Source organism: Hesperophylax consimilis, chromosome 14 (assembly GCF_061612785.1).
Source record: "Hesperophylax consimilis isolate HC1 chromosome 14, BYU_Hcon_1.0, whole genome shotgun sequence".
In the NCBI taxonomy this organism is placed as follows: Eukaryota; Metazoa; Arthropoda; class Insecta; order Trichoptera; family Limnephilidae; genus Hesperophylax; species Hesperophylax consimilis.
Genome location: NC_142849.1, coordinates 638,665 through 653,206, shown reverse-complemented (window position 1 = coordinate 653,206; position 14,542 = coordinate 638,665).

Below are 14,542 nucleotides of genomic sequence, written 5' to 3'. Positions count from 1 at the left end.
AATTAAATGAATTCTGTGGTTTTCTCATGAAAATCCCCTTTTAATTTACCTGGTGTCATTGTCAAATAACTTTTCAAAAACAACTTAAAAACATCTATTAAAATACTTAATTTAGGGCGTTAAATCCGTCTAGTGTCTCAGTGAAATATCATTTAACTACAAAGTGAATCAGGAATATATATGAGTGCCAACTTAAAACCGAGACTATAATAATTTGTTTATAATTTTTAAAAAAATCCAATGTTCAATCAAACTAAGATAATGGAAATAAGGTCTAACAAAATTCCCCAGATGACCCCATCTTAGAATTTATAAATTCCAAATTCGAAGAAATGAAAACAGTTATTTTTTACGAAATTGAATCCGAGCTTCAAGAAATTAAAACCTTCAATAACTTCGTGCACGATAAATACGACGACATCATTCATCACAAATCACGGATACACCTAAAAAAGTAAATAAACTCAAGAAGGAACTGGCAGAAAAAGTAAAAAGGCTGGCTACGGTAAAAGTTCACCTGGCAGATATTGAACAATCAGCCCTATTAAACAGTATTGAAATAAGCGGTCTAAAATAACATGACGAAATACCCTCAGCCCATAGTGTAACGCGAATCGCAGGCGTTACCATACCACCAGAGGACACATTTAAAATTAAATCAAAACCAAATGGTAAAATAAATCACTATTCATTTTGTAGACATCAAAAAAGTACACACCATGTTAGCTGCCAAACATAGTGATCCGATAAAAAAAAATCAACGGAGAAGGAGCCCGATCCATTTACCTAAATACGGCATTAACTCAGTACTATAAAAATCTGCACTGGAACATCAAAAAAAGAGCCCACGAAAAATAATATAAATATGGTTGGAAAAATGTAGAAAAATTTCTTTAAGAAAATTCTTGTAAGAAAAACGAAAGATTCAAAGGTTATTGAAATGAGACATTTGAACGATATACCTTTTAAGGTTATTTGAACAAACCTATACTACGAAAAACTAAAAAAATCAATACAAACTGAAACCTGGGAATCGTTATATAAAACTATAGACCTAGATGTTGGTTGGAAAATATTTATTGAAAACCTTCAATAAGAAATTTGGATTCGGAAAAATTATACGAACATCCAACGCCATACCTTAGTAATTGGACATATTAAAAATTCTCTAGAAAAATACAAAACCATACTTCAATAAAAACCTCCATGTAACACAGTAAAATTTTGACCATGTAACTTATCGAGGGGTAAAAATTTATCGAAATTTTAATTAACTGAGCATATTAACTATTTAAATTTAATTAAGTTATTTCTTCAAAACCATCAGGAATATCCTTAATAAAAAATACTTAATAAAGATCTACATGGCTCTTTGCCAATCGTTCTTAGAATACGGCATTATTATGGGGAAGTGCAAATGACACTATCTTAAATCATTCATTAAAACCCAAAAGCCATCATGAAAATAATTCTGAAATCCATATAAAAACTAGTACTGACGAAATCTTTAACAAATTTAACATGGTGTCACTTACATAACTCTATTCTAAAACAATACGCCGTTACATTCATATAGGTACACAAAACACATGAAATAACAACTACACAAATACTAGAAACGCTAGATCTCAGGGTATCATATCCACAACCAACTAAAGTAACAACAATTGGCCAAAAAGCTTCCTATACTATGTTAGGTACCTACTAAACTCTACAGCATAATCCCACTCGCAATCAAAACTCGCAACAATATTTTAACATTTAAATCTCATATAAAAAGCTGGATACAAAACATAGAGAAATCAGAAATAGAAAATATACTGACTCTAAATACAGACTGAAACTAAAACCACTCAACTAAACAAAAAATACCATGTAATTTATTTATAATTATTTCAGAAAAGCACTGTTCAATATATTTATAGACTTTATATTCGTACTACTAAATTTTAATCATAAATGAAATGCTCAGCACAGGAGATCCCAGAAAAGATATAATTTTATGTGTTTTTTTATAAAAAAACGATATAATACAACACTCATTATTATTAGTATTACATTTATTTATTTAAATTTTCACTGAAGACTTAAATCACAAATGCTACATTTTTTATCGCATTAAAGCGCAAACGATGGCTTACTTCCGTAGTGAATGTTTAAAAAAATCACGCAATTTAAAAAAAGGCATTTGAAATTTGTAGTTATTGTTATTGTGTGTAATTCGTAGGGCTACGTTAAATTTGCATATTATTGAAATTAGGACATACGGAGGAAAATGAGTACGGCATTTTTAAACAAGATACCCACAGTTAAAAATATGACTGCATGAGCATTTCCTAATAAATCCAAATCGGCATTAAGTATGACATCAGGTAGTTTACACGAGAAAAGGGGAAGGCAGAGTAATACTGTAATGTTGGTAACAAAATTACAAAGAAGTAAAAAAGCCACCACCAATGTAGTCCTGAAGACCAGGAAATAAAAGCGACTAAGCCATCGATTACGAAGATAACCATCGGGAAGACAAAAGTGAACGCTATCCACAATCGCTGATTTTTAAAACCATCCACGAGTTAATCTGGAGAAGTGTAATATGTACTGTGTGTAGCCACAAGCCATACTATCTCTTGTGATTTGTGGAGTTCGTTCCTTCTGAGCATGTTTAGGAGAAATAAAAAGCCTTCAGGAATTAATTGTTGTCTCTGTTATTTTGGGCTTAAATAAGCACTTAGTTGAAATAACTGATCTATTTATTATGGAAAATTTAATTAAATTCATTTATCTCTTAGAGCCTGGAGCTATCTTCTGCTTTATAAGTGATGTGAAATATGAAGCATTCCTACAAAAATAAATTATTGAATGTATTGTGCGAGGGATGACGAATTCCCATCATTGTAGAATATAATGATACATATTTTAAACTACAATGTAAACCGAATTCCGATTGGTGTTACGAAATCAAGAGAAGGTGAAATGAGATGAGAGAATGTTTATGAATTGAATTGTCCTTTCCTCTAAAAGCTTTTACTCTCAAAACGCGTAAAAAACTAACAATGAATCGCACTAAAGATCCGGAAGTAATTGGCGTTATCATATTTTGCCAATCCAGAAAGTGCATCAAGTCGTGTGATTAGATCTGAGTTATGAGTCAAACACTTGATATTTTAGTTTAAACATCCACTTGGTAGATATAGATATAGATATTTCACTTAACATACGTAGGAACTTTCTAATAAGAGGGCAAACAGTGATATAATGCGTTGCAGTCTCCTTTAGCAAATCTGTCAACAATTATCACTTATCTGTTTTATCAAATTAAGCCAGCTTCTTGTGTGCGTTTAATAATTACAATAAAACATATGTTTGACAATATTTTGTTAATTTGGTTACATCATATTATTTGTTTATTTGATCCGCAGAGCCTCTATAGTTCTAATATCTAAAGGTATATTAGAGGTTCTCGCATAACTACCTATGTGCAAAAAATTATTAAAATTAAATAACAAGCACAAAATCACCAAAACTATTAGGTATCCATTCATTGGGTATCTATAAATTTAATCAATGATGATGTTGTGCGGCTGTATCCACTGTGCAGTAGTGTGCAGTCAGCAATCATTCGCTGCAGAGCCTCTGAAGCATTGCAACGATGTTGATGTTCGAATAGACAGTGGTATTTTTCAGTCCAAAGTTTTTTTTGAGAAATAGTAACTACCCTCAAATACAGCAATTCGGTGTATTTTGTGTGTAGGTATGAGAGTCGCAGGAACACTGTAGTCTCTAAAACTCTAAAACAAATAAGCAGGAATCTTCGAAAGGTATCAAACTGCACGTTGACGAATTTAATATCTAATTAGTTGCTTACCAGTTTTACAGATCACATACAACAGTCAACACACCAAGTAAGTCATATCACAAATCACGATCATCATTCATATTGGAGGGTGCAAAAATGGTATTTTTTGACAAGTGGATACGTATTTTTGTTAATGATTATTGTGTCTTATTTTGTTTGATATTTATATTGATAACATCTGTACATTATAAACACACGAATTAATATTCCAAAAAACTAAAAAATCACTTTTTTTTTTAAATACGTCTATTTGAATTTTACTTTTATTTTTGGTAATTATCCAATTCCTGACATACGATCGAACTGAAACTCTGAAGATAGACTCGTTGTCAATGACAATGAATTCTATCAACTTTGATGGCAATCACGTACACATATAAGCACATAATTCGAAGGCAGAAAGGCTAATTGACGTAACCAACATTTTTTCGACTTTCATTTTCTGATGCGACTTTACTTTAAAAAAAATATGTACCAAATATGTATCAAATTAGGTACCAAATTTTCATCGCATACAAATCTAGAATACACAGATCGACGAATTTTTTTTCAAGTAAGGTTACATCGGAAAGTGAAAATCGAAAAAATGTTGGTTACGTCAATTAGCATTTTTATGAAATCGGATGACATTATAGCAGTTAATATACGAAATAAATATCGGTCCTACTCGATCTGCATTTGGCGAGGTTAGTAGAGTTCAATCCTCTGTCAAATCTGTATTTTACGGGTTGGTTTTTTCGTTTATTAGGGACAATTATTGAAAGTTTCAAAATACTCTCGAGAGAAATATCATCTTTGCACTAATCATAATATTTTGACGAAGAGAACAAAGCAATAATAGAACATCGCGAATATAATATTATTATGATCGACATTAATTTATTTTCCTCTCCGAGAACAATGATGCGGTGTGAACTGAATGTTAATCAACAGCTAACCGCTCCCGCTGAAGTCTCCAATCATCACCGCACAGTATATTAGTTATTACGTCTCCAACCACACTACAAGCATCCAACCAACAAACGAACCTCCAGCATTATGATGTAACATCAGCACAAGTGTATTCAACACTCACCTCATTAGTCACTTCACACAACACACGAGTAGTCATCAAAAAGCCGCCACTCGAGGAACGATCATTTCTAAAGCCTTTCTATACGAAATGCGAACAACATTTTTATTGATGATTCCGGAACACAAAAGTGTTACATTGTTACATGTATTACTATGTATTACAATTCATGAGCATATTATAATTCTTGATTTAAATTAATTTTTTTCTCTCCATACACTTTCTTCCTTTTATAACTTTTACCTACTCACACATAAAATTAAACTTAAATTCGTTGATTTTAACTTAAAATCATTAGTTTTCAGAACAATCTCAGGCAAAATTATATAATGATATTTTATGGACATACGTAATAGGTACCTACTAAAACTATGTAATAACGAAAAATATCCTTAACTGTGTCTTATTGTACTGTGTATGTCTTAATAAATAGTAAAATTATGTAAACGTTGGATGTTAGTATCCGACATGATAATATGTAAGGCTTACATAGATCTTTCAGAAACGCACATGTACTAATTATAATTCTAATAATAAAAAACCTAATTGAGCAAGAATCTATGATCTTTGAGAAACCTACTGACGCATGCAATCCCGAGATCTCTGTGACAACTAAACAAAAAATTCCCAGATGTGTGATCTATCCAAATTTGAAAGAAAACTTTTGTCGCCAATTTACGTAGGACCTTTCGAAGCCTAGTCTCCGAACAGTCTAATGAAAACGATTCTTTTCCAGAAAATATATTTTTTTTTTAAATGTTTGTTATGTTCCCCAAGTGGGGGAAAACGACCTTACTTTGGCCACACCAGACACGCTCAAATGTTTATCTCTTTAGAGGAAGCTACAAGCCAAAAATGTGTATATTCTTGGTATACCTTACATCGAGGTAATAGGCATTAAAATCGCTTGACAAACGGAGTCTAGTAACGTTCGATTTCAAGCAAAACACAGGTTTTTATTTATTTTGTAAATAATTTTATAAAAAAACAAAAAGGTTAATCAAGTGAAACTGTCACAGATAATCTTAGCTATAACACTGTATTTTTTAAAGTTGTTTCCTTTATGCGTTCATACATTTCAATTGAAAAAATATTTTTTTTAGTTGTTAACATTTATATTTTTTATTGAGTAATTTATTTTTTTATTTGTATTCTACTCTTCCCTTCAGTTCAAAACCTTCAATTTATCTGAAGCATATTTTTTGGTATTCGTAATGTACACCAATTCGTTATAAATATTAATCAAAATAGTGATTTGGCATTCAGCTTCGCCTTCAGTGCTTGTAGCTCTCACTAGCTATTAGCATTGTTAAAAATAAGAAAAAAATCCACTTGCAACAAATAAATTTGAAGCAGGATGCTTGGTGTTACTCTACTGATTCGTATTTAAAAATATTATAATATGCATTGATGTACAGATTTATTTATTAATGTAAATGCCCTGATGGGCTTTTACATTTTACAAGATTTACTGAATAACTGACAACCGAAGGTTTTTATTTTTAAATTTACAACAAAATAAATAACCCAAAACTTAATGCATGGTACACATAATTTTCATTTACTATAAGAATATTTTCATTTAATATAAGAAAAGAAAAAAATTACAAGTGCAGACAGGCATAAAAATAAAGTTGACAATCCGTAATTTACAATAAGAAGTACATGAACTAAAATAAATGTAATCGCTCGCACGCGATAATGGTACCTCCGCAAGTGATGGAAGTTCACGGAATTGGGCAGAATGAAGAAACAGAGGGCTTCTTTGAAGATTTCCCTTCTTTCCCGGTGTGGAAATAAATTTACATGACGTTGTTATTCAGGATATTAACTAAAGAATGATAAAGTTTTTGTAATTTACAGTGTCAAATACTGGGTACATCATTTTCGTTGGTCAACAGTTCCGTTGGTCAAAATGGATGTCACCTGAAATCAGAAATTGATAAACTGTTTGTGCAAAGCGTAAAAACTATTGAACAGTGAAATCTGGATTTATGGTATTTGGCTGGATTCATGATTGAAATTTCTAAATCAATACAACTATTTTCAGCTGGTAACTTTATTTTTGCCTTAAACCACAAAGCTTTACAATATACATTTAAGGCTCCATCATATTGTTTGTGCACCGTATTTTTCAATTGTTTGATAAAATTAGATTGTTCGGACAAAAACAAATTTAAAAATTAAAGTTAAATATATATACGGCATCCTGAAATTCAAGTAGATACAAGCGGGAAACTGGCGATTCTAGGTCACATTTAAAGTCGATTTGTGAAGTACAACTTTTTGGATTTGAGCTTTCGTTTTACAGTAAATCGAGTCCGTAGTTGGAATTTTTTAGGTCACATTTTAAAAAAATCGGTCGTTAGGGGTTGAAAAACGGGAAAAATATCGATTACCACAGGTCGAAAAAAAAGGTTTTGGTTTCTCTGTGATTAGATTCACCACTTTCCGGACACCGTGTATATAATTTTCAAAGGTGACGGAAAAGTGAACGTGTAATTGGACATTTCGTATAATTAATTTCGGTACCTACTAATTAAAATTAAGCTTGTGAATTCTTGCGTCTTCATACACACTTGCTTAAGACTAGTGCAGTGCGTACAGTCCATGATGGGTGAAAAGTTGTGCCTACCCTAGGACAAACGAATCATAAAAAAATATATATCTGTAAATATGTGCATATTTCTTTTATGTCACAATCACTCTTTTGTTTTTATATGTGACATATTTACACTTTTAGTACGATGGCCAATTTCAAATACGTAATTCATACCCGATCTTGAAAACTAAACATAGTCTATCTTTGGTCACAGATCAACGACTGCCTTATCGTTCTTTCAGTTTCACCATGACCAGAGCCGGCCAAATGTGCCAAACGGCGCCTGCGCGTGAAAAAATTATGGCGATCCTCGTCTAAACACGTAGACGCCTAGGTAGATGATCACTGAAAATGATGACTTGGTTAGGATTGTTAGGTGCCAGACAGCATCTTTGCAATTCGGTGCTCGGAGCGGACTACTCGCACGAAGCCGGCCCTGACCACGCCTAGGACTTAAACTGCCTCACGCCCTACACACATGCAATACCTAAATCTGTAATACGAGTGTCTATATGTAGCTCCTAACCGTCTGGAGCTGATGAGACTATGGCACCCCAATTGAGGTATATTGTGAGGTTGTAGTAGCGGGGGGGAGGGAGGCTGGATAGAAGAAGGTGGGGAAGGAAGACTGAAATAACATTTTTTATAAGAATATGGACAAGAGTACGTTCGCTGGTGTGATTTGACACAATACGTATTTTCGAGACATTGAATACCTAAGATTTCCGATTGTGGTATTATCAAGTTGCCCGGTAAAAATCTTGCCCTGGAGTCCGGAAGTTTGCTGCTACGCCACTGACGTAATTTACTATTTCAAACACGCATGCTCCAATTGGCAGCGTCATAAAAAAATTTACACAGAAAATACAGTGCACTTCAGTACCTACCTAAATTTGCCTGCCTACAAATTTGTGCTGTGAGTTCATCGAAGGATAAAGATATTTGAGACTCGGGCATAATATGACTTGCCAACTTGGCATTTCGAAATATGCGTTTTGCATAATGTGAGTTCATAAAACCTCTTTGAAGTTCACTTTCTTTTAAAACACATGTGCTTGAAAGTGCGTACAACCTAGTACATAGGCACCCACGGCGTTACGTAAAAACTGGATTAGTATTATTTGGCCTGCGAGACCATAGGTATTAGTTGTATCGATTTCCATCAATGAAGTAGCTTTGTAGATTATTATTATATTATTTTGTTGAGGATTTCTTCGCCCTCATTGAGGAACATAGTTGAGTATCAAAAGCATTGAGTAAAGTAAACTGTTTGATTATTTAATTTGGATTGTGGTTCAGATTAGCTACGAAGATTAATCCTGTGAGATCGTCCACTTTTGACGTAACACTTTTGGAGAATATTACATGCCTCTACCATGATATTTTGCTGTCTTACGAATAATATGAAGAGATTCTAAATAAATTAGTCATATATTTAATCAGGAAGTTTTCTCCGTGTACAGTTAATATTATTACCAAGGTAATGGTGTTTGCTTCTACATTGTTCAGAGCGTTCAGTCACTATACTTCAAGCTTACCAACACACGAAGTCTCTTTGGTGGTCGGTATTTTCCTTCTTTTCGCTAAGCAGCTTCCTATTATAGGTTATATTATTGCCCAGCGAAGTCATCGCCCTTTTACTAATCTTGTTATTAGTGAACAATCAACAATTGCTAGCAGTGGCGGTTCCTAACCTATCTCATTCGCAGTTCAATTAGTGAACAATCAACAATTATTGGTAGCAGAGGCAGTTCCTGGCCTATCTCATTCGGAGTTCAATTAGTGAACAATTAACAATTGGTAGCGGTGGCGGTTCCTGGCTTGTCTCATTCGGAGTTCAATCGGAGAAAAAAGGGTAAAAATTCTTCAGTTAGCTAATTTCATATATGTAATATGAAATAATCCTATGTTGGTCTTACCCATATTATGTTTCCCTTGATCTAAAGGAATTACTAGATTACTTATTTAAAGGATCACTGCACCAGACTCGAGTAATGAACATATTATAATAACAACACGACCATTACAGAAAAAAATCTGTTGATTCTTGCTAAATACTATTCCGAGCAAATTTGGTGTTAAAAATCTCATAATCGCTGCGCATCACACACGGTTACTAGGTTCCCAAGGTTTGCAGGTCTACCACTCTGGCGCCATTAATATGTTTATATGAACCTCGTAAATGTGACAGAAAGTCTAATGTGTGCTGCTATTCATCACGCATGTATGGGATTCGCTTCGGACTCGCTCTTGGGCAGTATCATCCGTGGATTATCATCCAAGAATAGGTGGATTTTTTAACACGTTATTTGATCTCATATATTTTTTGGAGGTCACGGCACAAAAGCACTTTAAAAAAAAACCTTCCACTGTATGATAAATATATTGCACGTTGTTGTACCGTGTTCGCCCGATACCACATTTTTGTATTGGTACAAATATTATTTTTAGAATAATACCGTTTTGTTATTCGTCGTAAGGGCCCAGAACTGGTTTGATGAGTGATTTATAGAGATGAATTTGAGGTAGTCCCAAGAATATTGTCTATTTTTTTAAGCAGGGCGAATTTAAGTTCATTTCTTTGTTTAAAGCATGAATCAAGGGTTGCGAGGTGAATAAACTAACCTTTTATTTGAGACGCATAATTCATTATTGTTACTAGTGCTGTTCAGGGCTGTATTTAGGTTCTGCAGACCACAAGGCTGAACCTGTGGTGCGGGCCTGTCGGTGGGTCCACCCCAAGAAAATTTTGAAAATGAACCTTCAAAAATCGCATTGCACTCACTAAATACGTAAAAATAAACTTTTAAAGTAAAATGATAATTAGTAGAAAAAATATTGAATGATCAGATAAAAATTGAATTCATTATCGTATTTAACACTTTTTATTCACATCACCATGAATAACTTTTTTTTAAATGAACCTAAACTAGAGATTTATTTCTCTATTCCCAAACAGGTAAAAATCAGTAATTTATTTGTTTTTTATAAATAATTTGAAATAAAATTCAAATAAATACGAACATGAATATTGTAATATCTTCAAAGCGTAAGTAAACTATGTGTACCGCGGACCCCTTTGTGATTCTGTTTATGGACTGCAGCCGTAGCTTGTACGTGAATACGGCCCTGATAGGTACTGTTATTTAGTTCTAGTGGTCACGCTATTAGCGTAGTCATTCGTCTCATTACCATCGAGATCACATTTCTCCCAGTGATTTCACACTCAATGCTGAAAGATATAAGTGAGATAGATGTAGGTAGGTACCTACCTACTTAACTACTCAGCAATTGTGTAACGATCTGCGGACTCATCCTTTAGGACCTAAGGTTTTTTATTTAGGACTTTTTTACATTCTATTCAACCACGTGCTTTCAACACTGGTTTTCCTAGCAAGACAGAAGGTACCTACATCAGCCGATGTAGTAATATATAGAATAAAGATGAATAAATAATAAAAAATTTACATAAATACATATATATGTAATTTTTCGAAGAAAACTTCTTCTAACTGCTTTTCACTTTGTGATGGCATTATTTTTTTTTTATTAACACACAAATAACTCTGTTTACATCACTTTATTTCGATACAAAATCTCAACATGTTTCATGAACCAAGTTCACTTCATCAAGAGTATACTTGTGCTCCTGATGAAGTGAACTTGGTTCATGAAACATGTTGAGATTTTGTATCGAAATAAAGTGATGTAAACAAAGTTATTTGTGTGTTAATAAAAAACATATATATGTATTAGGTAATTATATATACTCAAGTATTATTAATTTAATATTAATGGTATCCATTTAGACAAACTTCAAATTTTAGGCAGTAGAAGGAATGAAAAGAATAATTTAAATTAAACAATATTTAATTATTGGTTATTCCAAGAATGAATGTCGCACATTAAAATTAAAATAAGACATATTTATCTTAGACACTGTCTAGATTGCATTTAGTTCGAGTTGAATCTTGTGATCATATATAAAGAGCCATTAAAAATGTTCTGAAAGAAAAATGATGGCAATGTCGGTAGTTCTTATTCGAAGTATGATACAGTTAAATATGACCGAAGGAGATAGGGTCCCATTAGCTTAGTTGGTAGAGCGGTGCCCCGGCAAGGCAAGGGTCTTGGGTTCGAGTCCTAGATGTGACCGTATCTTTTTCTGATTTTTCTGTTTCAAATATTCGTTTAGGAATTGCTAATATTGTCTTCAATAATTAAATATTACAATTTGAGGTTTTACTCAAAAATACTATTTCATAATTAACTTTATTAAGTTATGAAAATTTTTATTTTTTATATTTTTATTTATAATCAGAAAATCTTCTAGAATGGCCCTCTGTTGAGCTTACTCCAAATTGTAAATTACGCCCTATTACACCCCCCCCCCCCTTTTTCCCTACCCCCTACTATATCTCTAAATCTACATTCAAAATTCAGTTTTAAGTAACCCTGAAGAAGTTAGCATTGCTTACGAAACATGTCGGTTGTTTAACAATAAAAGTGGTTAAAACTAAGTGCTAATTATTTAAAAATATATGTATAGCAAAATGTTTTATATAAAATAGATAATAATATAATTATGAAAGTACCTTTAACCGCGATTACTACCACATGTACAATATTATAAGGCGAATTGTTGATATTTAACATAAAACAAATTACAAAACAACTATGCTATTGTTTTAGGTAAATGTATTTGAAATATCTCAGTACGACTGACTCCTAAATATTAACAAGGAAGTTATATCTGTATAAAAGTTTACAAAATCTACCTATTGCCACAACATTACATGGGTAATACTATTTTAGTTTTATAAAATATCCTTCAGTAATTTGATACACAATTTAAATCGTTAATAATGACATAGTTGTGTTTGCAGAAAAGAATGCCAATAGCCGTTTTTACAGTCTATGCGGCGAAAGTGTAGTCAGTAGAAACATGATTTCATTATAACCTATAAAAAATAACAAGTAATTATTTTTTTCTGTAACAAGGTTAGTGATGTCATATTCACACGATAAAGTTCCCACTTGAGTAGTATTTTTTTAATAGCTTGATTTAAAAAACGTGCCGAAAACGCATAAGGTTACATTGAGAAAGAATTGCGCCAGATATGTTTGATCCCTGATATGAAAATACGATAATATTATCCAGAAATTTTCGAATGTGTTATAGTTTAATAATACGAATAAACCTTGATAATATCCTGCGGGGAAACGGCGTTATGGCATTGTTGTATTATACTTTAATCTATGCGTGATGGTTAGTTATTTAGTTAGTTAGTCAAACGATTGCTTGGTTTGATAGCACCAATAATAACACAAGTTAGGAAGCTACCTACCTACAAATGCTCCATTTTTCAAAAATTCCTACAAAACGCATTTCAGATAATTTAAATACTCAACGGTGTTAAATTTGTTTCATTTGAATTAATGTTTAAGTTATAGTGAGAAACATAAGATATTGGTCCGTATGTTAAATTAACATTACCTACGTCCACGTGTATGTACGAACTCTTACCCTATTTTAAGGAAGAACGAAACTTTTAACCAGCTCCGAGAAAAAAAATAGGTTTAAGGGATAGAGATTGAGACGTATGGCGAGGAGAAAGGTAAGGACAAGGCGGTAGGTCCTGAGGCCATCGCTCAATCAGCAGCTCCTCGCCTCTCCTCTTGTTCTGTCCCTCGCCTGTCAGCTGTCAGCTGCCTGAGCTGTCACTCCGACCATTTTAATATTCCCATCACAAAGGCTACGCACAGTTGCACTGGTGACAAAAGTCACTTTCAGGCTACTAGGTAGGTACTATGTGCTATTCACACTATCAAGATACCCTCTACACGCGGTAGAAGTGGAAAATTCACGGTACATAAATTGGTAGAGCAAAATATTAAGTCACATCGCATTATTTTTGTATAAGATCATATGAGAAAATACATTCCACTCCCTGTAAACCAACTTGAAATGAAATCTACTCGTATTTTTTAATACGTAATTTGGCCCAAAATACGTATTTATGTAGGAACAGCGAATAATATCAAAATAATACCTATAACTTCAATTGTTTTTTTTTGTAATGCTTGCAGAAGGTTGGAACCGATCTGATAAACTAGGCAATCAACTTAAGATAAGGCTAAGATCTTAAAACAAGAGGTTGAGGTAAGAATGTTTTTTACAAGGTTAGCACCAAATAGAAAATTAAAAAAAAGGAAAGGTAAAAATAATGACCTCCCTATGCATCCCTTGATTTACACATTGGTAGGTACTACATTATATTGTATACAGCTACCTTTTTCGGAATAAATTCTTTAAGCTGTAATTACTGTCCCATTTAACAGCGAATGACCTGTAGGTATAATATGCTGTATGGTGTGCGTTCATAACACGGTATTGGTGATGGTGATCACATGAGGTAGTTCGCATCGTACGCCGGGAAGGTTGATATTCAGTATTCGCTGTTCGCTATTCGCTATTCAGGCTGTGATTGCCGGCATTGAGCCGAGGACGCGGGATGATGGATCAGCTCCTGTCCCGTGGGGAATACGCCACACACCACCCACTAGCCCACTACCAACAGCAGTGCCTAGCCTACCCAGCTATTATAGCGGAACGGACACGGCCATTTGCATTGTTCGGGTCCATCGGGGAAGGTTTGGTACCGTACCAGCTAACGGCTAGAGGCTACTGCCTTTTTCTGCTTTTTCCGACACCTCATGAGACTGTCACACACGGGCTGATACCCAATATCTCTTATCTCTAGCATCCTGACGAAATGTGGGGATTTTCTTATTACTTAGATGGTTCGTAGGTTTTCTATAAATAAAATAGTATGTTATTTTTTGTTGTTCCACTTAGGACACATAGGGCTATTTATTATCTGTCACCAATTGACACGTCTTCATAAAACTCGTTCTGTATTATTTTCTATTATGGTCAGACATCATAGACTAAATTAGACTAGACACGGCATATTCATTTAAAAATAACCCCAACACAATTTTGGTTTGG